Source organism: Equus asinus, chromosome 9, assembly GCF_041296235.1.
Source record: "Equus asinus isolate D_3611 breed Donkey chromosome 9, EquAss-T2T_v2, whole genome shotgun sequence".
NCBI classification, from domain to species: Eukaryota; Metazoa; Chordata; class Mammalia; order Perissodactyla; family Equidae; genus Equus; species Equus asinus.
Window position 1 is genome coordinate 86,236,491 of NC_091798.1, and position 23,532 is coordinate 86,260,022.

A 23,532-nucleotide genomic window follows, 5' to 3' on the forward strand; every position below is an offset into this window, starting at 1 on the left:
ATTATGTTATCAGTAAAACATAAACCCACAAAGTGATTTTGGATTCTCTCATTATCACAGCTGTCAGGCAGCTTTGACTAAGATGGGCATTTTTAGAAAGGAAAGAGTTTTTAATCCCTCAAAAGTTACAACAATGCCAAATGAATAATCAATTTGTGCCACACTTTGATCTTGAACAAAGTAATTGGTAAGACACCAACGTACAGATGAACACAATTCCAGCCCTCTAGCCTTCAGTCTTAGATGGCAAAAGAAGAAGGGACCAATTTTAAACCACTAGTAACAAGAAATGTCTTTCAAAATATCATTCAAAGGTATATATTCAAAATTCCGAAAGAGAATTCTTAAATCTTTTCTTGACAATTCAATACACAATAAACTTAAAATGTCATCCCTTCTTAAGAGCAGACAACTATTTTTTGGTTTCTATTTTCTAATTATATTCACTAGTTTTTGGTCCTTTAACAGGTGTGAACATCTGTTACTCCAAACAATAAAAATAAACAAGAAGTCTCCAGAAACTCAATCCAAGAAAAGGATTTTACTTGAAATATTCAGATTATTTTTTAGAAAAGTTCTGGAATATACGAAAGAGTGATTCTGCCAGCCATTCTGCCTGTATACATGTGATTCAGAGCCACAGCAGGAAGCACCCTTCCCCCCTCACCGCTGTGGTTCCAGCCAATCCACATCATCACAGATGCAAGGGGCCACAAGCCGGCAGGCACCAGAGGTTGACAAGGACCTCGCATCAGGCCTAATGAATTGAGAAGCATAAAATATTTCTCTGCTCTAACTCCACATCCAGCCCATCCTTATACTGCTCCTCAAACGAAAAGTGGCAACTTAGGACAGCACTGATCTTAAATCAGCAAATTGGCACAAAAACTGTATTGTATGGTTGTGTCATCTTTTAAATCTTTTACTTTAGTTTTTGTTTGACATGTAAGGCTATCAGCACAGCTGTTCTTTATTTATTAGTTCTGTCATTTCAAAATAATCTACAATATAAAATCAGGACTTCAAATCGTACACAAGAGTCAGAAACCACAAATCAAAGACATTTTGAGAGCATGTCTCCGCACTGTTAGAGACACTGGCAAAACTAAGTTTCTTTTTGTAGTCAGTCTCAAGATCTTATGGAGAATTCAGAGTACAAAGATCTGTACTAAGCACTTCATTCAGTCTATAATCATCGAAGATTTTAAGTTGTGTCTTTATTTTGCTACGTAAAAAAGTTGAGAAGGATTAACTCCTGTTTTTTTTTGGTAAGGAGGATTGGCCCTGAGTTAACATCTGTTGTCAATCTTCCTCTTTTTGCTTGAGGAAGATTGTTGCTGAACTAAGGTCCATGCCAGTCTTCCTCTATTTTGTATGTGGGAGGCTGCCACAGCATGGCTTGATGAGTGGTGTGTAGGTCTGTGCCTGGGATCTGAACCCATGAACCCTAGGCCACCAAAGCAGAGTGTGGAAACTTAAAAACTATGCCACTGAGCCGGCCAGAGAACAATTAACTTTTTTTTTAAAGATTTTATTTTTTTTCCTTTTTCTCCCCAAAGCCCCCTGGTACATAGCTGTATATTCTTCATTGTGGGTCCTTCTAGTTGCGGCATGTGGGACGCTGCCTCAGTGTGGTTTGATGAGCAGTGCCATGTCCGCGCCCAGGATTCGAACCAACAAAACACTGGTCCGCCTGCAGTGGAGCACACGAACTTAACCACTTGGCCACGGGGCCAGCCCCAGAACAATTAACTTTTTGAATACTGATAATTATAGTAGATTGCACTAGTTGGCTCTAAATGGTTATCACTTTAGCTACTAAAACAAACAAATAATGGAATTTTTTATCTGATCTGCATTAAAAATTCTCCATTTCAGAAAATGTATCCATTTTCTTTAGCCCGGGCTTTGTTTATTCTGGATATCTGTTTTTCTGTCAATCCTTTAAGTCCAAGATTAAATGCCACACCCCCTCAGCCATCACTCAAAGCCCAGTTCTCTTTAACTACTTTAACCTACATTGACCTCTCTATTCTTAATACTTCAGACTTTGTTTCACACAAGCATCTACTCAGTTTCATCCTTATATTTTTCTCCTGTTGTTTCAGAAATGCAGTCTTTTCCTTTAAATATCTACCTCTTTGAGATCAGAGGCCATATCTTATATTTCTTCTACAGCCTCCACTGTATTTTGCACAAATCTGGACACAGATTAAGTGCTCAATGAAGACTTGAATTTTTTTATTGGAATGATCCTTATTAAAATGGGAACATAATGGGGCTGGCCCCGTGGCCGAGTGGTTAAGTCTGTGCACTCCGCTGCAGGCGGCCCAGTGTTTCGTCGGTTCGAATCCTGGGCACGGACATGGCACTGCTCATCAAACCACGCTGAGGCAGCGTCCCACGTGCTACAACTAGAAGGACCCACAACGAAGAATATACAACTATGTATTGGGGGGCTTTGGGGAGAAAAAGGAAAAAATAAAATCTTTAAAAAAAAAAAAATGGGAACATAATTATAATAGGGCAGGTAAAGACAAGAACTGGGATGGTAATGCTCTGGATACAAACTAAGAAATATTTTAAGCAGTTTAAAGATATAACAGTTTTATTTTATTGAATAGCATAATTTAAACAAAAAGGGCATGGCTAAAAAATTGCATAATAGCACCTGATTCTGTGATAATATATAGGCTTGATAAAACCTAAACAGATTTGTTTGTTTTTTTGCTTGGAGAAGATTAGCTCTGAGCTAACATCTGTGCCAATCTTCCTCTTATTTGTGGGTCACCGCCACAGCATGGCTGACGAGTGGTATAGATCCGTGCCCAAGATTCGAAATCACGAACCCAGGCTGCTGAAGTGGAGCATGCCAAACTTTACCACTATGCCTTGGGGCCGGCCCCCAGATTTGTTTTTTAAAGAATATATTTTAGATATAAACTTATATACTCAGTTTTCAGGTTCTTTGGAGTGGCCAAACAGATAAAAAAGAATTTATAGTACTGGTAAAGTATACAAAATAAACACCAAGAATAATTACTAACCAATTCCTAGAGAATTGCTTGCGGCCATTCTGAATGTTTCTAGGGAGAGGCAGACTACCAAGGTGTGAGTTGATAGTCTGCTTAGATCATATCAACTGAAGGGTTTGAGTTTTGAGACATTATCAAATTAGTCTAGACAAGCTTCAGAATGAATCTGCATTACTGTCCTGGGAACCAAGATGTAAAGCTAAAGGACAGGGAAGAATAAAGATATCCTGATGTTATTACCAGGCAAATAATGGTCAGACAGAAATTCATTTCTTTCAGTATTTGTTTTTAAATTTATTCTTATCAGAGAAAAGTTTAGCTTTATCTAGAAACGTGTACACTAAAAAAGTAAACCTGTCCTTTATAATTTATAATACAGAATATTTTGTCTATTGTACAAATACATAGTTGCATATGCATAGTTGTTGTAATACACAGTTGTAAAATTCTAGTAATATAGGAAATCAGTCAAGTTACATAAAAAAAAGTGACTATACTGTATTACTTTGGCCTACTCATGTTAACATCAATTATAAGTATTTCAAATCAACTAAATTTTTATTGAGATCTTTGTATCAGAAATGCTTTGGTTGTTTTATGCTTTAGTGAGCTGCTGAAATGTTTATTTTAGCTTTAAATAAAGAGTATTACAAATGAACCTCCTGGAGCAGTAACATATCTAAGCTGATGACTGGTCACATTTATCTTCTAAGGTAGCTGGAACTGAGAAAAGGATACCTATAAGGATTCCTTCTAAAGAGACTGAGAGCTATATCTGCGAGACCACTAATCTCACATTTCCAACTATTTTCTCGCCCAAATTTCTTACAGCTTATAAAAAATGCTTAAACAGCTCAAGATGATTTACGATCCAGCAAGGCTCTGTGTATTTTAGATCTTGTAGGTTCATATACTCAAAACACAATAACCTATGAGTGAAAAGTATTTTGAACTTTAATTATAGAACTACAAATTATTAGCAATTTTAAGGTCATGCTATATGCTTATTATATTAAATATCATCTAAGAATTCTTATTTTGGTCTTCATAATTGCAAAAATCTTCGGTGGGAGTCAAGGAATCCTTGAGGGCAAAAGTTCCAAAAGTCTAAATGGTGACGGAATCTCAGAAGTTACTTCTATTTGAATGACTAGAAATGTTCATTCCATTACTGTCTTAAAATAGAGATGATGAGTCTTTTGGTTCGTGGAAAATATAGTAAAATCTATAAGATTTATGTTAGCCTAATTAGGAGTTATAATTAACTATGAAAATTAACCGGAAGGCTCTTCTTATAGTAACTGGACTAAGGGGGCGGAGTAGGGAGCAGGGGTTGCCTATTATTTTCCCGTTACATTACTTTTGGTATTACAAGCTGATAAAGAAATATTGTCTTGGATTCCCTGACACTCTTCTAGAACTCATAATCCTTATCTAATCATTTCTTTACAGGACGCTTCCCTATTTTCTACTTAGATGCTAAATGGCACTATTTCTTGGAACGGTCCCTTGACCCACTCCTCTTTCTCTTCTATAGAATTATAGGGTTATCCACAATCACAGCTTCCACCATTACAGATAAGCTAAAAACTGCCAAGTCTATATCTCTGGGTGACGCCTCTCCTAAAGTCCACACCTATATACACATTTGACTCTTTTTTGGAGCCACCAGGATGTCCTATATGGACCTCAAACTTCAAATGTCAAAACAGAATTCATTGTCCATCTCCCTCATTACCAAACTAGCACCTCCCTGTATTTTCTACCAGACATTCACCATTTATTCAATTATACTTGGGTGGTCTAACGGGTGAGTATGGACACCTACCATAGCTTTACAGTATCTGCTATTTTTTCTTGCACTGGGATAAAAGAGGCAAAAGGATAGGTCTACATATTACTCATATTACTATTTCCGTCTTCATATGGTGAAACATAGAATGTACTCATTCATTCATTTACTGGACATTTTGAGCATGTAGGAAGTGCCAGGCATTGGAGACACTGTTGTGAGCAAGAAAAACAATGTGTCCACTCTCTTGAAGCTTGTATTTTAGTGGAGAGAGTTGACGATGCATAATGATCAAATAACAGATGTAGATTCAATGAAGAAAATAAAATGGATAATGAGATAGTGACTAGAGGGCAGAGTATCTTTGGATACAGTAGTCAGGAACAAGTCCTTGCCAGGTAAGTGCTATTGGCACCAACACCTAAAGGATGAAAACATGACAGCTGTAGGAAGAGCTGACTCTAGGCAGAAGAGCAACCAAGTAAGAAGGCCTGGAGTGACAGGTTTTTAGGAACAAAAGCAGGCCAGTATGAGAGGATAAAAACTGAGGGAGAGGATGGGGGAGATGAGAATGGAAAGTTACACAGGAGACTAGGTCACGTGGGACTTCGTAGGCCGCAGTAGCACATTCCGAATTTATCCTAATTACAACAAAAAGCTATTGGAAGTTTACAGGGAGGAAAATGAGTGGGTAAAGAGGACTCAGAGTTTCCTCTAAGACTGCCCAATTATCCCAACCTCCTGGTACACACACCCTGTATAATCCCCTCCCCAGGAGTGTGGGCAGGCCTGTGACTTGCTTCTAACCCAAAGAATATGGCAAAAGTGACAAATATCACTTCAGTGACTAAATTCTATAAGATTGTAATGGCCATCTTGCTAACAGACTCTCTCCTTTCTGGCTTTTATGGACTAGCAGCCATGTTGGAGAAGCTCTTGTGGCAGGAAGCCGAGAGTGGTATCTGGCAAACAATCATTTAAAAACTAAGGGAGATCTCTGACCAACAGGCAGTGTACTAGTTCGGGTTCTCCTGAGAAATCAAACCAATAGGATGTGTATATATACTGAAAGAGATTTATGTTAAGGAATTGGCTCATGTGATTACAGAGGCTGGCAAGTCCAAAATCTGGTGGGTGGGCCAACAAGGTGGAGGCCCAGGAAGGACCGATGCCACCAGACGGCAGAATTCCTTCTTGCTCCAGTAAGGTCACTCTTTTGTTCTATTCAGGCCTTTAACTGATTGATTGAGGCCCACCCTTATTATGGAAGGTAACATGCTTTGCCCAAAGTCCACTAATTTAAATGTTAATCTCATCCAAAAAAAATCCTCACAGAATATCCAAAACAATGTTTGACCACATATCTGTGCACCTCGGTCCAGCCAAGTTGACACATAAAATTAACCACCTACAGCCAGCAAGAAACTGAGGCCCTCAGTCCACTGGGCCACAAGGAACTGAACTGTGCCAGCATCTACATGATCTTCAGAGAAGAGCCTTCACCTTGAGATGAGATGACAGACCTGGCCAACACCTTGATGCAGCTTTCATATAAGCCCTAGAAAAGCCATACCTGGACTCCTGACCCATAGAAACCATGAAATAATAAATGCATGTGGTTTTAAGCTGCAAAGTTTGTGGTCACTTGTTACTCAACAATACATAATGAATATAAAAATGTTTTAATATTACCAATCTAAAAAAAGAAAGCAAAGCAAAAACTCCCTTAATACCATATCCTTCTGATTCCAGCTACTGTCCATTTCTCTGCTCTCATTATAACAAAACTTCTCCAAAACTGTATCTATTTTTTTTTTTTTTTAAGATTTTATTTTTTCCTTTTTCTCCCCAAAGCCCCCCGGTACATAGTTGTGTATTCTTCGTTGTGGGTTCTTCTAGTTGTGGCATGTGGGACGCCGCCTCAGCGTGGTTTGATGAGCAGTGCCATGTCCGCGCCCAGGATTCGAACTAACGAAACACTGGGCCGCCTGCAGCGGAGCGTGCGAACTCAACCACTCGGCCACGGGGCCAGCCCCATAATGTTATTTTTTTTTTAAAGATTTTATTTTTTCCTTTTTCTCCCCAAAGCCCCCCAGTACATAGTTGTATATTTCTCGTTGTGGGTTCCTCTAGTTGTGACATGTGGGACGCCGCCTCAGCGTGGTTTGATGAGCAGTGCCATGTCCGCGCCCAGGATTCGAACCAACGAAACACTGGGACGCCTGCAGCGGAGCGCGCGAACTCAACCACTCGGCCACGGGGCCAGCCCCCTCCAAAACTGTATCTATTATCTGCACTGTGCAATACAGTAGTCACTAGCCACACAAGGCTATTTAAATTTAAATTAACTTCCATGGGAAAAAGGTTATAGACCTTGAGATGGGGAGATGATTCTGGATTATCTGGGTGAGCCCAATCTATTCACATAAAATCCTTAAAACCAGAGAAACTTCCTTTCCCAGCTACAATTCAGAGGGACATGTAATTTGAAGACAGGCAGAGAAAGATACAAAATTGCTGGCTTTGAAGATGAAAGAAGATCATGAATCAAAGATATGGGTGGTTTCTGGAAGCTGGAAGAGGCAAGGCAATGGCTTCTCCTATAGAGCTTCCAGAAAGGATTGCAGCCCTGCTGACATACTGATTTTAACTACGTGAGAGACCTGTGTTGGACTTAACCTACAGAATGTAAGATAGAAAATTTAGTTGTTTTAAGCTGCTACATTTGTGGTAATTTGTTAGAGTAGGCACTGAAAATGAATACACTGCCTCAGGGTCTATGGTAGACTGAATAATGGCCCCCCAAAGATGTTCACATCCTAATCTCCAGAATCTGTGAATATTACCTTATATGGGTAAAGGGATTTACCAGATACGACTAAATCAAGGATCGTGAGATGGGACAATTGTCACAGTCCTGTGGATTATCCTGTGGGCCCAATGTAATCACAAGGGTCCTTATAAAAGGGAAGCAGATCAGAGTGAGCAGAAGGCAATGTGATGATGCAAAAAGAGACTGGAAAGATTTGACCATAAGCCAAGGAATGTCAGCAGACTCTAGAAGCTGAAAGAAATAAATTTGGGGAACTTTGTTACAGTGGTAACAGGAAACTAACACAGAGTATTTGCATATTCTTCCTGGAATGTTCTTCTCCATAAAATTCACATGGCTACCTAATTTACTTTATTCAAGTATCTGTTCAATGTTACCTCTCCAGAGATACTTTCTTGACTACCCTATATATGATATAATAATTCTAGAATCCTCCAGGCAGTATAAAAAGAAATGCCAATAGTGCATTATTGGGAAATAATGTTTTATGATCTTCATAGCAACGTTATCATCTTAAATCATATTCTTTATAAATATTTATTGTCTGTCTTCCCCACCCTCAATGTAAGCCCCATGCTCACAGTAGGGATTCAAAAAATGTTAACTGAGTGAGTGAATTCTTGGTCATAAATGTTGCAAATATTTTTCTGGTTTGGCAATATTACTTATAGAACATTTACATTTTATTTTACTTATTTATTTTTCTTGAGGAATATTAGCCCTGAGCTAACTGCTGCCAATCCTCCTCTTTTTGCTGAGGAAGACTGGCCCTGAGCTAATATCTATGCCCATCTTCGTCTACTTTCTATGTGGGATGCCTACCACAGCATGGCTTGCCAAGCTGTGCCATGTCCGCACCCGGGATCTGAACCAGCGAACCCTGGGCCAACGAGAAGCGGAACGTGTGCACTCAGTGCGCCACTGGGCCAGCCCCGAGTATTTACATTTTAATGTAGTTAAATCTAACAATAGTTTCCTCTTAAGGTCTTTGCTAATCAGAGTTACTATTCACCTATATTTTCATTGTTAACTTTCTCTCTCCAAACACGTAACCAACATTTCTTCTCCATTTATCCAGAAATCTATTCTCTCCCTAATGATATGAAATGCCACCATTATTAGAAACTACATATTTATGCATTCTGAACTATGGTCTTGAGTTCCCTATTCAGTCTCACTGGTCTCTATCCTTTAACCAGTAGCATGCTCTTTTAATTATCATAGCTTTATAATATGTTTTACTAATAAGGATAAGTTCCATCTCATAATTCCTTTCTCAAAATTTTATTTTCTTGTTTTCCCAAGAATATCCCAAGAAATTTTGACTATGAATTTCAGACAAATCAAAAACAAAACAACAGCAACTAAATAAATACTGGGAATTTGGTTTGGAATTACATTCATTTTCAAATTATTTTATAAGGAATTGACTTCTTTCCAATATGAATTATAAGGTAATTCCTCAGTTCAGGAACATAATGTTTTTTCATCTAATCAAGAGTTATTTCCATGTTCTTTAGTTGTTTCTCATTGCTTATTTTTGACTCAGACTCCCCACATTGCAGATGATAAGACTATCAAATGATCTGTAGGTAGAAATATGAACATAATTGCCTACTTAGTCTTATTCTTCATTATTTTTGATCCCTTGGTCACATCAAAAGAATTATACAGTATATGGGAACCTTAGAAATCTCTACCTTAAAATCCCAATACTGACATTTATTTGTAGTGGGTTCCTGAATAAGCAATTGTAATCTCTGTATTCAAAATAATGACTTTTCCTATAGGAGATTTGTGAACAAAATCTAAGGCCTGCTTATGAAGGATTTTACAAATTAGACACAATAGAAATAACACCTAAGGGCACAAAAAACCTGCACTCTCTTGAGTCAGTTTGAACTTGATTTGTCTTCTAAAAATGGTTGATTACTTTACCACAGTAGCATTCCAGAGTTGCTATGACAGAGAAAAATCTCACTGGGGCTGAGATTACTGTTTACTGTTGCGTAGTTTCAGAGGCCTCACAGAAACAGTGAGTGAGCCAACACTGGACACAACTTATAATATGATAAAATATCATGCTACGGGATACTTAGGAAACATAACTTAAGAGGAAATGGTATGAAATATCATGGATCATTCATTTCTGAATTTAAAACAGTTTACCCTGTTTAGTAACAATTGCTCAGGTGTCTCATAGCATTCTCTAGGAAAATTAAAACAATAGAATCCTGTATTTTTTTCTGAAAAATTCTGGTCCTTTGCCATTTAAAAATATCAGAAACTTAAGGCCAACCTTCTCCATCTTGCCCAAAAGCACTGAACTATACTTATTTGATGTAATGGCATGATTGGTTAAAAAGCATTATATTGACAGTAGAAACTTTTTGGGAACAAAACATTTTCATGAAAACTTACTGTGTTAACTATAACTCCATTACCCTTAAAATCAGTTATCATAAACTAAAAAACTCAAAACTAGTGATCCTTAAAAAAAAATTAAGAAATACCAAGTATCCTTAAATCCTCAATTTAAATTACATTATAAAATAAGGACTCAAGACAAAATATGCTAATTTTTGTAAGGTTTATGAATTTATTTCTAAAGAATTTTTTAAAGTTTAATAATTTTCTCTTTAAACTATTGATTAAAAATTCTTCTCCCATATTTTTTCATTCAAAAATATTTACTACGAATCCTAGAAAAACATTACTTATTGTAATTTAAGGGCAGGTCTGTAGGAAACAAATTTCTATCGACAACATTTGTACAGAAAACTAGTAATATTTACTTTGATTTATTTCTTTATTTATGTAGAGACAAGATAAAAACAAACTACTAGTCTAAAAATATTTTTAAATTTTCAAGGTTTTTTTTAGGTGAATGACTAATAGGAAAACTGCCCATAAGGCATGAAAATTAGCATGTATTTTCAATGAGATTAAGAAGTGGAGAGTGCGATGGATGGTAACCATGCATTAAATTGAATTTTCTTGCAAAGAAAAATGTAATTAAAAGTTAACATTGAAGTAGTTCCAGTTCAGATAATAGCAGAGTAAACTGTATTAGATTAACCCTCCTAGAGATAATTATTATAAACTCTGAATCCAAAAAAAAAGACAAAAAAGAAAAATCTATTTCAAGGGACTGGAGAATGAGTCAAAGCAGGCAGCCAGCTGGAGGGTACTCAACACGGTGAGATCATGTTTACATGGCTGTTCCTCACAAGGCACTCCCCAGGCCTAGAGCTCATGTCAAACAAGTAGAAACCATACTCACTAGCTACAGAGATCAAGAGATGGAATTCTGGGCTGCACACACACACACGTGCGCATATACACAAATAAATAAATATATGGAAAATAGGAGAGAAGATGTAAGAAAATTAGAGGATCAGTACAGTACAGAATCAGTTAAAATCCACAGAACAGAGTTAGCCAAATGAAAAACAAAACAGAGAAGTAATTTAAAAAGTAGAAGAAGAAATGCATGAACTGAAAGATTTAAATTTCCAGATAGAAAGGTTCTACTAAGGTCCTAGATAACTGCATTAAAAAAGGACTCATATCAAGACACAGCATCATTAAATTTTGGGACATTTGGGACAAAAAGAGAGTCCTAAAAGATTCCAGAGCAATACAATAGGTTATATGAGAATGATAAGGAATTGGAATGCCATCTGTTTTCCTATAGCAATGCCAGATATTAGAAGTCTACAAATTAATTTCTTAAAAATAATACATATTCAGAGAATATGTTCCACCCACATAATCAAATAAGCTGAATAAGCATAATATTTTTCAAATAATAATAAGAAGAAGTAACATTTATTAAGTGTTTCCTATGTTTCAGGCCTTATGTCAATTAATACAGAAGTCTCCCTGGGATTAATAGCAATAAATTTAGATTTTGAGCTCAAGATCTAAGACTAAAATAGTATCAGGAATATGTGAATGTAGTCAATAAATTTCTGTAGAATCATACATGAAAACTTGAAATTCAATTCAATATTCTTTTTTTTTTTTTCCTGCTTTTTTTTTTTCCTCCCCAAATCCCCCTGGTACATAGTTGTATATTTTAGTTGTGGGTCCTTCTAGTTGTGGCACATGGGACGCCACCTCAACATGGCCTAATGAATGGTGCCATGTCCGTGCCCAGGATCCGAACCCTGGGCCGCCGAAGTGGAGCACGCAAACTTAACCATTCGGCCACAGGGCCAGCCCCAAATATTCTTTCTTAGTTCCTACCATGCACATGTGCAAGGCAATCTCATTACAGAAAGATGAATCAGATAGACTATCTGCTTTACATAAATGTAAAGAGAGTAGCAGTATTTTATAACACTACAATGTTAATAGATTAATTTCAGAAAACCTCATACAAACTATAATACCACAACCATGAATTTTCAACTTTTAAAAGCTCAAAGTGTAAATGCAGCCGGACAAAAATGTTGAAATATCGCAGTACTAAAATTACTGTTTTCAATGAAATAATGTCATTACTGCATGAAACACCAAGTGTTTTGCGGTAACTAAGTAAATAAGTCATGTTACATAGAATAGCACCTTACTGTTACCAAATATTAAAACCAGAAACCCAGTTTCAGTTGAGTCCAAAAGAAATCAACTGTTTTGGCATACTACAGTTCCACTTCTGTGAATTGTTTCTTATGAAGCAATCTCATAAAAGAACACTTAACCCATTGCCAAAAATGTCCAAATGGTATAGCAGTTATTGTATTTTGACAATGTAGTAATCACAATTCATTCGATGGGGTGCTAAGGGATAAATCCCTAAAACTACAGTGGGCGAGCAGTGGAAGGAGGGTGGCATTCTGAAAATACAGTATGTACTGAGATACATGGTAAGATGAAAAGTCACATCCATGAGGAAACAATGTCAGATGCAAAATGAATATTTCACAAAATTTTTAAAAGCATAGTTTTTCTTTGATTGTATGACTCCAAAGGTCAGATCAAAGATTTATGTTCAACTACCGGAAATGCTTTGGCACTTACTATCATGGTTACAATAAATTAAGGGAGAAAAAGCATTCCCCTTAGTAAGCCAGTTCAGAAAACTACAGAATATAGACTCTTTAAAAGTTCCCATAAATTTATAAATCAGTGTTTGGCTATAAACTGAAGAAGGGGGCCATGATGCCTGGTGTGCCTGTCACATAGAGAGTTCCTTTTTGGAAAGGTAGCTCCAACAGGTTTATTTAATTCTTAGACTGGATATGTAAACTTCTACAATTTCATGGCAAGCTTTTACAAGTTAATGCTTTGCATAGACTCAAATTTGCCACTCAAGTATTGCTAACTGGATCAATGAACAAGGCAAAGAAAATTATCTAAGGACTGAGTTTGAGGATGACCGACTGCTTCTGAAGCAACTCGACCTAAACTCTTCCCAAAGAGATTCTATACAGTAAGTGACAGCAATCATCACATTCCATTCGAATTAAAAAGGAAGTGTTGATTTTAAGCAAATAGAAGTGGTTCCCACGAGGTTAGGCTGTTTTCCTAAACTGGACAGAGCTAATATTCCAGTTCACTGAACATTAGTCTCATAGAAACTAGAAACCAGGCATGATTGGGGGGCCAAAAGAAGCTATTTTCCATTCTGTCCTTACCTTCCCCTTGACCGAAACACTCGCATTGGTATGAACATTCCTCTTATGCCTCCAGCCTCAAAGGTTATCTGTGCGGATCTCCTCTTAACGATTTTAGGAAATCTGACCAACTTGACTCTACGATCTAGAAGGATTCTCTGGAATTGAATATCTATTGGAAGAGCTACCTCAAAAGCAAATTCGTATTTATTTAGCACGTTTTACTAAGATTTCCGCTTTTAACAACTCTCTATCTTAGCAATATCTGTGTTTAATGAGCATAAATTCAAAGCCTACTTTAAATTTTGAGGTTTTTAAATGTAACAATTAAATTGGCTTTAACGGCTATTTCCTAGACCTAAATGCCATGTCAAAGACTGACAATCAGATTTCAATTCTGGTTTTTCTTAACACATTTCTTTCCTCCTATATACATCTTTCTTTTAGCTATGAAAAATATGAAGAAAAACAGGATGTGTTAAAAAATTTGAAATCCTCTTCCTATAATGTTATCCACATCCTTTGTACTTAAGTTCCAGAAGAAGATATACATGAGATAAATAGTAGTCTAAAGGAGGTTCCTTTACCAACAAACCGTGACCTTGATCTTTGAACTTCAAAAACTTCAAATAATACTATTGTTCAACCTATTTACCCTAATTCACAGGTATTATATGGGTGGCATTCAAAAAGAAAAACTACTATATAACCTCAAAGAACTGTTCACTCTTTTAATTTCTATTCAACAAACATTTTTAAGGAATTTTTCACCAAATACTAGGATATACATCAAGCATAAAGCTTGCCTTTGCCTGCAAAGAGACTTGCAAAGAAGTAAACATTACATAGTGCGAGAAGTGTCATAAAAAAAAGTGCCAGCCATGTGGCGCAGCAGTTAAGTTCGCACGTTCCGCTTTGGCGGCCTGGGGTTTGCTGGTTCAGATCCCAAGCATGGACACGGCACCGCTTGGCACACCATACCGTGGTAGGCGTCCCACATATAAAGTAGAGGAAGATGGGCATGGATGTTAGCTCAGAGCCAGTCTTCCTCAGCAAAAGGAGGAGGATTGGCAGCAGTTAGCTCAGGACTAATTTTCCTCAAAAAATAAAAAAGTGCTCATTGGTATCATATTCAATATTTTTCACAAGTACGTTGATCTCAGAACAGATAAGCACGTTTTGGGGATAACAGTAGCAGCATGAAATATTAACCAAGGTATCAGTATATGGGACCATAATCAGATTCTCGATATCAAGACTAGCAATAGCTAGTGTGACAGTTAATTTTATGTGTCAACTTGACTGAGCCACAACATGCCCAGATAGCTGGTTAAATATTATTTCTGGGTGTGTCTGTGAGGGTGTTTCTGGAAAAGATTAGCATCTGAGTGGTAGACTAAGTAAAGCAGATGGCCCTCCTTAATGTGGCTGGGCATTATCCAATCACTTGAGGGCCAGAATAGAACAAAAAGGCAGAGGAAAGATGAATTCATCCTGCCTGAGAACTTGAGCTGGGACATAGATCTTCTCTTGCCCTTGGCACTTGTGGTTCTCAGACCTTCAGACCTGGACTGGAATCTACACCATCAGCTCTCCAGCTGTCAGGCTTTGAACTATATCACCAGCTTTCCTGGGTCTCTAGCTTCTGGATAATGAGACTTATCGGCCTCCATAATTGTGTGAGCCTATATTTTATAATGCCTATTAATCTGTTTCTCTAGAAAACTTTAATACAGGTAGTAGTATTTCAGCCTTACAGAGTCTATGGTTATGTCCTAATGATAACTCATTTCCTAAAATGTGAAGAGGATGAGAATTACTTTTAGTCAAGTTTTTTCTTTCCTGAGTGTGGACTGAACATTATAAATACAAAATAAAGAAATACTGGAACAATATCTAAAACTAAAGCCAGAGAGTATCAAAAATAATGACTATTGTTGGAACATAAACAGAAAACAATTTCTTGTAGACAGCTCACGTCATCACTAAGAACTACCGCTGAAAAAAAGAACAGTCCAGAATGTTTTGAACCTGTGAGATCAACATAAAAACAGGATCATGAAAAGAATTTGTTCACAATTTGAGAGAGAGAAAAAGAGCAATGATGCAAATTTTTCCATTGTTATTGTCTCATCACTGAGTAACCTAGAGGAACCACCCTGTCTTGGATTAAACATGATTTCCTTCTCATTGCCAACAACAATCTATGATTCTTTTTAACATGAGTAGCTACCTCTAATTCCATGCAAAAATCCTTTTGTGGGATACTGGGGAGATGTATTTTTTTAATAGTTCAATATGACATGTCTGAAAAACAACAAAATCTGCAGAGGAAAGGCCATCCTTGAACCCTAACAGGACAATTTAAGTAGACAGAGCATTGTAAACTTCATCCTTCTAGATTTATATAGTTCGATAATCCTGTTTACATTTTCATGTTTTAATCCAATCATAAAGAACTACAGTAGAAATTCCATAAATCATCTTATTTAATCCTCCAATAACCAAACCCATCATTCTCAAAAAAACTTTAGGTTAAGAATCACAGTTTAAAATGCTCTTTAATGACCAGCAATGGTTAGGAAACATGTTTAGAAAAGCTATAAATATTTATTGATTGATGGATGTCAACAAACAGAAATCCTTTCAATATCTTAAAAGAAAGGAACACAGGCCAACTGGAAGCCCTATTTTCTGTGAGTTCTCCAGCAGACTGAACATATAACACTCTCAGGGGAGTCCCAATTCCCACACTCCCAAAAAAGAATAAAAGGATCAAGACACCAATAATATTGAAGAGTTTCCACCACCACTGCCTGCGTCGTAGTACTAGAATGAATCATTCTTTCTAACACAAAATAATTCTAATTGATTCATCTTTGGTAGAGAAAAAAGGTTTCCCTTAAGATTTTCAACAGTGCTAGAGAGCTTATACACACTTTTGTCTGCATTGACTTTTGACCAATTATTTGGACACATGAAATCAGTATGTCAGCGTAAAAGTACAATCAGCACCATTCAAATCAATTTCATTGAGTTCCTAGTATGTGTTAGAAATTATGTCAGGGGCTGAGAATGAAAGCATAAACAAAGCATACTTCCTGTCCTTATGGAAATGATAATCTGGCAGGAGAAAATGAAACGTAATCACCCAACTAAAATGCAACACGATTTGAAAAGAATGAATGCGATGAAGTCAGGAAAAAGTATGAATGCCATGCTATGATGTTTAGCTTTTATTCTCTAGGTCAGGGCTTGCAAACTGTCTTCACAGGCCAAGCAGATAAAGTAAATGAATAAAGTTGATGGGCTGGCTGGCAAGCTATAGACAGCATTTCCCATCTACAGGGACAGCCACTAGGTAGTGTCAGTGGATTGTTGTCTTGTGGATTGGGGGGCCATATTAATCAGATTTCTAATTTTTCAAGAAAGGAATGAAATCTAGATTTTTAGCTATAAGTTCCTAATTTGAATTGTTGAAAACTTGCTTAAATTTTTTTTCGGCCAAACCATAACATGTATATAGACCATATTTGAGCTTCTGCTAAAGACAATAAGGTGAGACTTCCAATGATTTTTAACAGAATAATGTGATTAGATTTGCACTTTAGAAATTTTTCTTGGGTAGTAGATGAGAGTAGGGAGGACCAAACACGGGGAGATCAGCTGTTTGCAAGAGTCCCTGCATAAAAGAAGTGGATTTAAACTTGAGCCATAGAAAAGTGCAGACAGATTCACTTGAGTGAAAAGAACTGAGGACTAGGCAACATAAACTGAAGAGAAGCAGCAAGTACGGGAAAATAAAAATATGAGAGTAGAGGTGAGTGTTAAGAGTGGGAACACAGGTCTAACAGAGTGAATTCAAGGAGGAAAATAATACAAACACATACAGATATGACAAAAAGAAATTTGAAGAAATACATACCTAATAGCCTCTATTATTTTCATGGTAGGCAGAGTTCTAAGATGGCTCTCAAGATTTCCATGCACTGGTGTGCATGTCCCGTATAATCCTCTCCTTTTGTGGTTAGGTGAGAACTTGTGAATTTAATGAGATATTCACTCCTGTGCTTAGGTTAAGTTATATGGCACAGCTGACTTTAAAAAAGAGAGATTATTCTGGCTGGGCTTGATTAAATCAAGTGAGCCCTTAAAATGGACTGGGTTCTTCAGGAAAAGCAGGGCTTGGACTTGAAGGAAATTCCCTGTTGCTGGATTTGAAGATGGAGGGTGCCATGAGAATGGCTTCTAGGAGATGAGAGCAACCCTCGGCTAACAGCCAGCAAGGAAATGAATGCTGCCCACAATCAGGTGAGCTTGGAAGAGGAAGCTGAGCTCCAGATGAGAATGCAGTCTGGCTGACACTTTGATTTCAGCCTTGTTGAGATCCTGAGCAGAGAAGCAAGTCGTCCTATGCCTGGACTTCTAACCTATAGAAGCTGTGAGATAATGGTTGTTGCTTTTAAACTGCTAAGTTGGCAACAATTTATTATAGAGTAATTGAAAACTAATACACTTAGTAAATAGAAAATAAGTTTTCTGAATAAAACAACAGGAATTGCTTCAAGATAAGGTTGGTGGAACTGCCATGAATGAGAGTAAAGCTGAATTTATTTTCTAGCAACTTTGGTCTCATCAAGATTTTCCCAAATGTCATAGGAGGCACGAAATGACCCACTAGAAAGAGAAATAACTTCTGTTACATGAAATTTTAAGATATATATCAAAGGAGTTGGACAGTTTATAATAAAACTCTAAAAAAAATCATGTATGTATGGCAAAAGAATCACACATATATCATAAAATTATTTTAGAAAGCATTTTAATAATTATGGTAGAAAGTCATGAAAAAATAATAGTATCATTGCAATCCTGTTGGCATTTAATCACTTAGTCTTTTGAAATCATTCTGTTTATAGTCATACTGTCTGGTTTCCACAGTAATAAACACACAGCCTGTTTATTTTAAATATTCCATCCTGAAACGAGAAATTTTTTTCTCAAATTCATCCTGCACACTAACCAAGATCCCCAGCCAAAAAGATCACAGAAGACCAAATGTGTAAAAGACAAGTAAGATCCCATATGAACATCATCCAGTCTTTAGATTTAGAGAAGAATCATGTCAGACTCCAGCTGTTCTAACTTAATAGAAGGATGGCCCAGATCCTCCTAGTCCTTGTCGCCTAAGGGAAACAAGCAGCCCATGACATAATGTGTCCGTTTTGTTCATTTGATGTTAGTAAACACAGCACTTGCTTTATGTTTCATCTTTCTCTTGTCAACTTTCAACTCTCTTTCCCCAAAGAGAACAAAAAAGGTCTCTTTAGATGAAAAGTGAAAGTCTATTCTAAATTAAGGAATGTAAGAAAATCAATCTGTAAGAAAATTTAGAGTTGTCCTCACATGAACAGTTTCAAGGAGGTATTCTTTACAGTCTAATCAGCATATATTCTAAACAGAACAAAAGTAGTTCCCTTTAAACTTAGTAAAAAAATATAAAATCATTCAAAATTTTAAAAAGGAAATAAACTATGAAAAAATAACTATTTTCCAGGAAATTAGAAAATAAATCTGAAACATATTCCTTTAAAAATGGAAGTATTAAATACATGGAAAATGAGAATGGGGAAAATATTAAAAAATAATTTATGTTTGGCAAATTTCAACTCTAACTCAAAACAATCCAACTCATCAAACAACCACCCCCAACCACCAGCCCCCTTGGATTAGTCCCACCTGGCCCTCTGACCATCCCCTGCTGCAAGATGGACTGGTGCCCTCTAAGTTAACTGTATTGCAGTTGTCAACTTAAAAAGCAAATAAGCCAGTTATTTTACCCTCAAAACGAGTTTATTCATGAATTGCAATTTGTGATGTCCATGCTTTGGTCGACCATATGCAAATCCAGTGAGACAAAGGAAGGGGCTTACTTTTATAGAGCAAACGGGAGAGTATGGAGAGCTGTTCTAAACAAAAGTCCATTGAAGGAAAGTAACACTCAGGGGGGCAATAGCTTCTCATTGGCTGAGCTGTGGCGTTTCTCACTGGCTGCAGTTGACAGGCAGAGAGAAATCTTCCTTCAGTAGGAAAGTACTTGCACTTCCCTCCAGAGATGCAAGCCTAAGTCTGTTTCCGTTTGGAGTAATTGACCATGTATAATAGGATGTGAGAGCCCCCCTACAGGACTCTCCCATTCCAATTTAGTTGAGGTTCCTCTTACTCATTTCACACAGTCATCCTGGGTCTCCCTTCAGCATCAGCCTGAGGATTCTCTTTGTTGTATACCCTGTTTCTTAGACTGAATGACACGAATTGAAAGAGTGGCTCATCAATCTTCAATCATTGCTAAAATGTGCATTTAAAACTATACAAATTATTTGGCTTCAAGTTCAGATATGCAGTGTTTTGGCTGGTGTTCAAGTCTACGTATTTCACAATCTTTCTTTAAGTTTTCTCTTTGGTCCACAGATCTTCTTATGTGTGTGCTTTTATATTTGTGGGAGAGACAATCTTTTTATGATTAAGTTATTACAGAAAACTTGAACTGTAGCTTGATTCTCTAGTCAAGAAGTCCTTTGTGACCTAGTATATAGTTAAATATTGTCATGTTTTAGTATGCTTGAAAAAAGTACATTCTGTAATTGTTAAAGGGATCTATTTATCTGTCTCTCTCTCTATCTATCCATTCATTCATCCATTAGAATAACTTATTTAAAATATACTGTTCAAATCTGCTATTTTTTTGTGTGTTTTCTTATCTGCTTAATATATTAGTGTTTGACAGAGGTGTTTTAAAAACTTTCAACATGATTTTGGATTTTTTAATTTCAACTTGTGAGTCAATTGTTGCTTTATGTATGCTGAGGTTATATTGTCAGGTGAATACAGGTTCTCAGAATTTTTATATCTTCCTAGTCATTTGGTCTTCCCTATTCTTAGCAATAGTTATTGCCTTGAAATGTATTTTTTGTATGATAATAAAATTGACTCACAAGTTACATTTTCATTAATGTTTTTCTGGTATATTACTTTTATCTCTTTATTTCCAACCTTTATGATCCTTATGTTTTAGATGTGTTTCTTATAAACAGCATTAAGTTGGATTTTGTATTTTATAGAATCTACAATCCGTCTTTTAACAGGAGAGTTTATAGTCACATAATTGATTTACTTACTTATTTCTACCATCTTATTTTGTTTGCCTATTTTCTATGTATGTATTTTTCCTTTGCTCTATTTTATTATGTTTACTATTCCTTTAAAATCTGCTTAATCACTTAAAATATACTTATTTTATATTACATTCAATTTTTTATATTACTTCATGATGTATGGTAATAACTCTCCTTTTTATTGCTGACTGTATCATGTTAGATAATTCATGTGGCCGGAATTTTTTATTCTGCGCTTATATTCAAAGGAGGTATTCTTTCTAGAAGAGTCCCATCTGCATGAGCTTTGCATTAGCTTCTGAATAGCATAGGCTTTGCTTTTGCAAAAGTTTCAGACAATCTCTTGGCTTGAGATCCCTGTGTTATGGGGACAGTATAAATTCTGACTTCATTCAAACATGTGCATGGGGGGTTCCCTTCCACCCTCCCTCCTCTCCCCCTAACCAGTTCCTAATACCCTATCACAACAGAGGCATTAAACTCAAGCCCACAGAACTTATATACAGGCCAAATGACTCCTCTGGCCAATGAAGCATAACTCATGCTCTGACTTCAAGTTATCTTTTCATTTCTGTTCCCTGGAGATTTCCCCTCTTTTCTTGCCTCAGCATTTCTATGTACCTGGAATGGGAAGGATCATATCACAGGTCAGTCCCAGAAATCCATACAATGATTTTCTGATCACTCACATTACTTTCATGAATATCATTTGGCATTTATTGAGTGCTCAGCTCAGCACAAACACGAATGACAAGAAAGTCATGTTCTTTGTCGACTTGGAGTTTACAAAAGGCCTGAGAATTATTCATCATTGACAGCAATTTCAACATGCAGTGTTATCACTATTCCAGCTTTCTATCCAAGAAATAAAACCCTCTAATTACACAGTGTCTTTTTCATAATATTTTTTAATTAAATCTAATATAAATCAATTATGTCTAGGGATTAACTTAATCACAGACATGGTTATCACCTCAAGAAATGCTAAGAGATTTTTAAGAAGGAATAGCTCCTTAGAGAAACTAATTTTTTCATAAGTTATGCTTATATAGATAAAACGGTTATTTCATTATGCCTGGATCAGGAATTTTGAATTGAAAAATGATAACTAATTCTGAACATTTGTTACAAGTTGTAAAGCTCTGGGAAGCTATTTTAAAATGAGATAATCTTAAATCCTTACCTAATCAGATAATAGTTTCTTTAAGATTTCACATTATTTGGAGCCTTGAAAGAAAAGATATTTTAATTATTTAAAATTAAATAAAATAAACATATCAGATAAAACAGAATCACAATTTATATGTCATCCATAAAGCAATTTCATATTCCTAACAAGTTTTTACATTGTCAACTATAATTGTGAGAGTTTACTCCTAAAACTTTCTTAGAGTCTTAACAAACTAAAATCAACGATCAGCTATTTTGAATTCAAAATCAATTTTAATTAATGATTCACAGACGCATTCTTATTTAATCTGGGAGAAAATATGAGATATTGAAAGATTTTTTTACAGAAGATACTTTAGTGCAATATGTTACATGCCCAAAATATGTCCCAAACTGTAACATTTTTAAAATTTCCTTTTCCTGATCTTAGTAAGTCTAAAGAGTAACGATTTTTGATTTTTAGATAGAATGATTTATTGAAAATATTATTCTTTAAAACATGTGTAACAAAAATTTCTCTGAGGAACAATTTAAAGATGTCAAGTTTACTAAAAGCCTGTGCTGATAGAATAAAATTAACTATTGTATATTCTACTATTTCAAATTTCAGTATGAAGCTGAAGATTTTTTATGTTTAGTAAATTCTTACATAGATATCAGAGGTCATTAGGGTGGATAAGACTTCTTAATAGACTAAATTTCTTTCTAAGCACTTCAGGTAATTTTTAAAAATTATCCTTTAACAACCAATAGTTTTTTTTTATTTTTGTTTTGTTTAAGAACTTAATGCCATCTATTACAGCATTTCTTTAAAAATTCCATACAGAAGTCCCTTGACAAGCTGGCTAGATTTTCTAAGACCTTAGAATTCTGCACACATTTACAAAAACATAAACCTTTCTACTAGCTCCTAGCATTTTCAAAGCCACATTGCTCTCACATGCGTTTCTGATGTGTTTCGTTAAAAGTTAAGATCATTTTTATTATTCACTAAAATTTTCCTTCTGATTTGATGTCCATTTCTCCACAAAGACACAATATTTTGAAAACTTCAAAGGTTACTGTAGTGACAAGAAGAGAACAAAACCTCATACCATATGGGATAAATAGGCAACTCTCCCACCTAGGAATCTGTGGTGCAAAATTAAAATTAGAGCCACAGAAAATTACAGATTGTTTCATGTCATAGACCCTTAGCGCTTGCTCATGATTTGGATATTGAAGTTATAAATATCAGGAGTCTACTGATATAATCCATGATTTAAATTTTTACATTTGGTCTTCTCTCTGAATTAATCCAAATTACAATGCTCTATTTTGTTTTACAGTGCTTTATCAATAGGCATACAAGTACAGAAATGTGTACACTAAGATACTCTCATTAATGAAGTTCGATTCCCAAATCTGGCAATGCTGATGAGTAAAGAGATATCAATCAACATTAATGAATCAATTAGTAAAATTATGGGACATTCTAAAAAAGGAATACCCTTATTTGAGACACTTCCTAACTCTTACTTACTCAGAATTGTCTGTCTTTCTTCAGACTAATAAACAATTGAGAAACCCAATTGCTTGAAAATAAGCTACTGTAAAGAAGACCAGATCTGAGAGAGTCCAAAACAGCAGCAGGGACCATTTCAAACAACCACAGATGTCCACCACATGATAGCTAACACGCTGACACAGGGATGTGATGAAAGTCCTCTGTCCCCATTGTACTCGTTGTAAGGTGTGAGTAGCCATCTGTTCTTTATTTATGTTTCTGGAAACTCAGTAACTTTAGAGATGTACTCACGTGGAAAAAACATGTATTAGAAACAAAAAGGAGATAGTTACAAAATGACTCAGTTGTAAAATCTGTGATACACTTTAGTACGTATTTAACAAGAGCTAATCAAAAGCT

The 23,532-nt window shown here is 36.1% G+C and overlaps 1 protein-coding gene and 1 long non-coding RNA gene across 14 annotated transcripts in view; both read right to left on the bottom strand.

Annotated features, from left to right (window-relative positions):
• XRCC4 (X-ray repair cross complementing 4) overlaps positions 1–23,532 on the bottom strand; it is a 288,469-nt gene that overhangs the window by 197,663 nt on the left and 67,274 nt on the right. The window lies entirely within an intron of this gene.
• On the bottom strand, positions 20,942–23,276 carry LOC106841199 (uncharacterized). The gene is made up of 3 exons (XR_001400571.3): positions 23,149–23,276; positions 21,640–21,683; positions 20,942–21,077 (listed from the first exon to the last, which is right to left on the bottom strand). It is a non-coding gene; the product is annotated as an uncharacterized lncRNA (long non-coding RNA).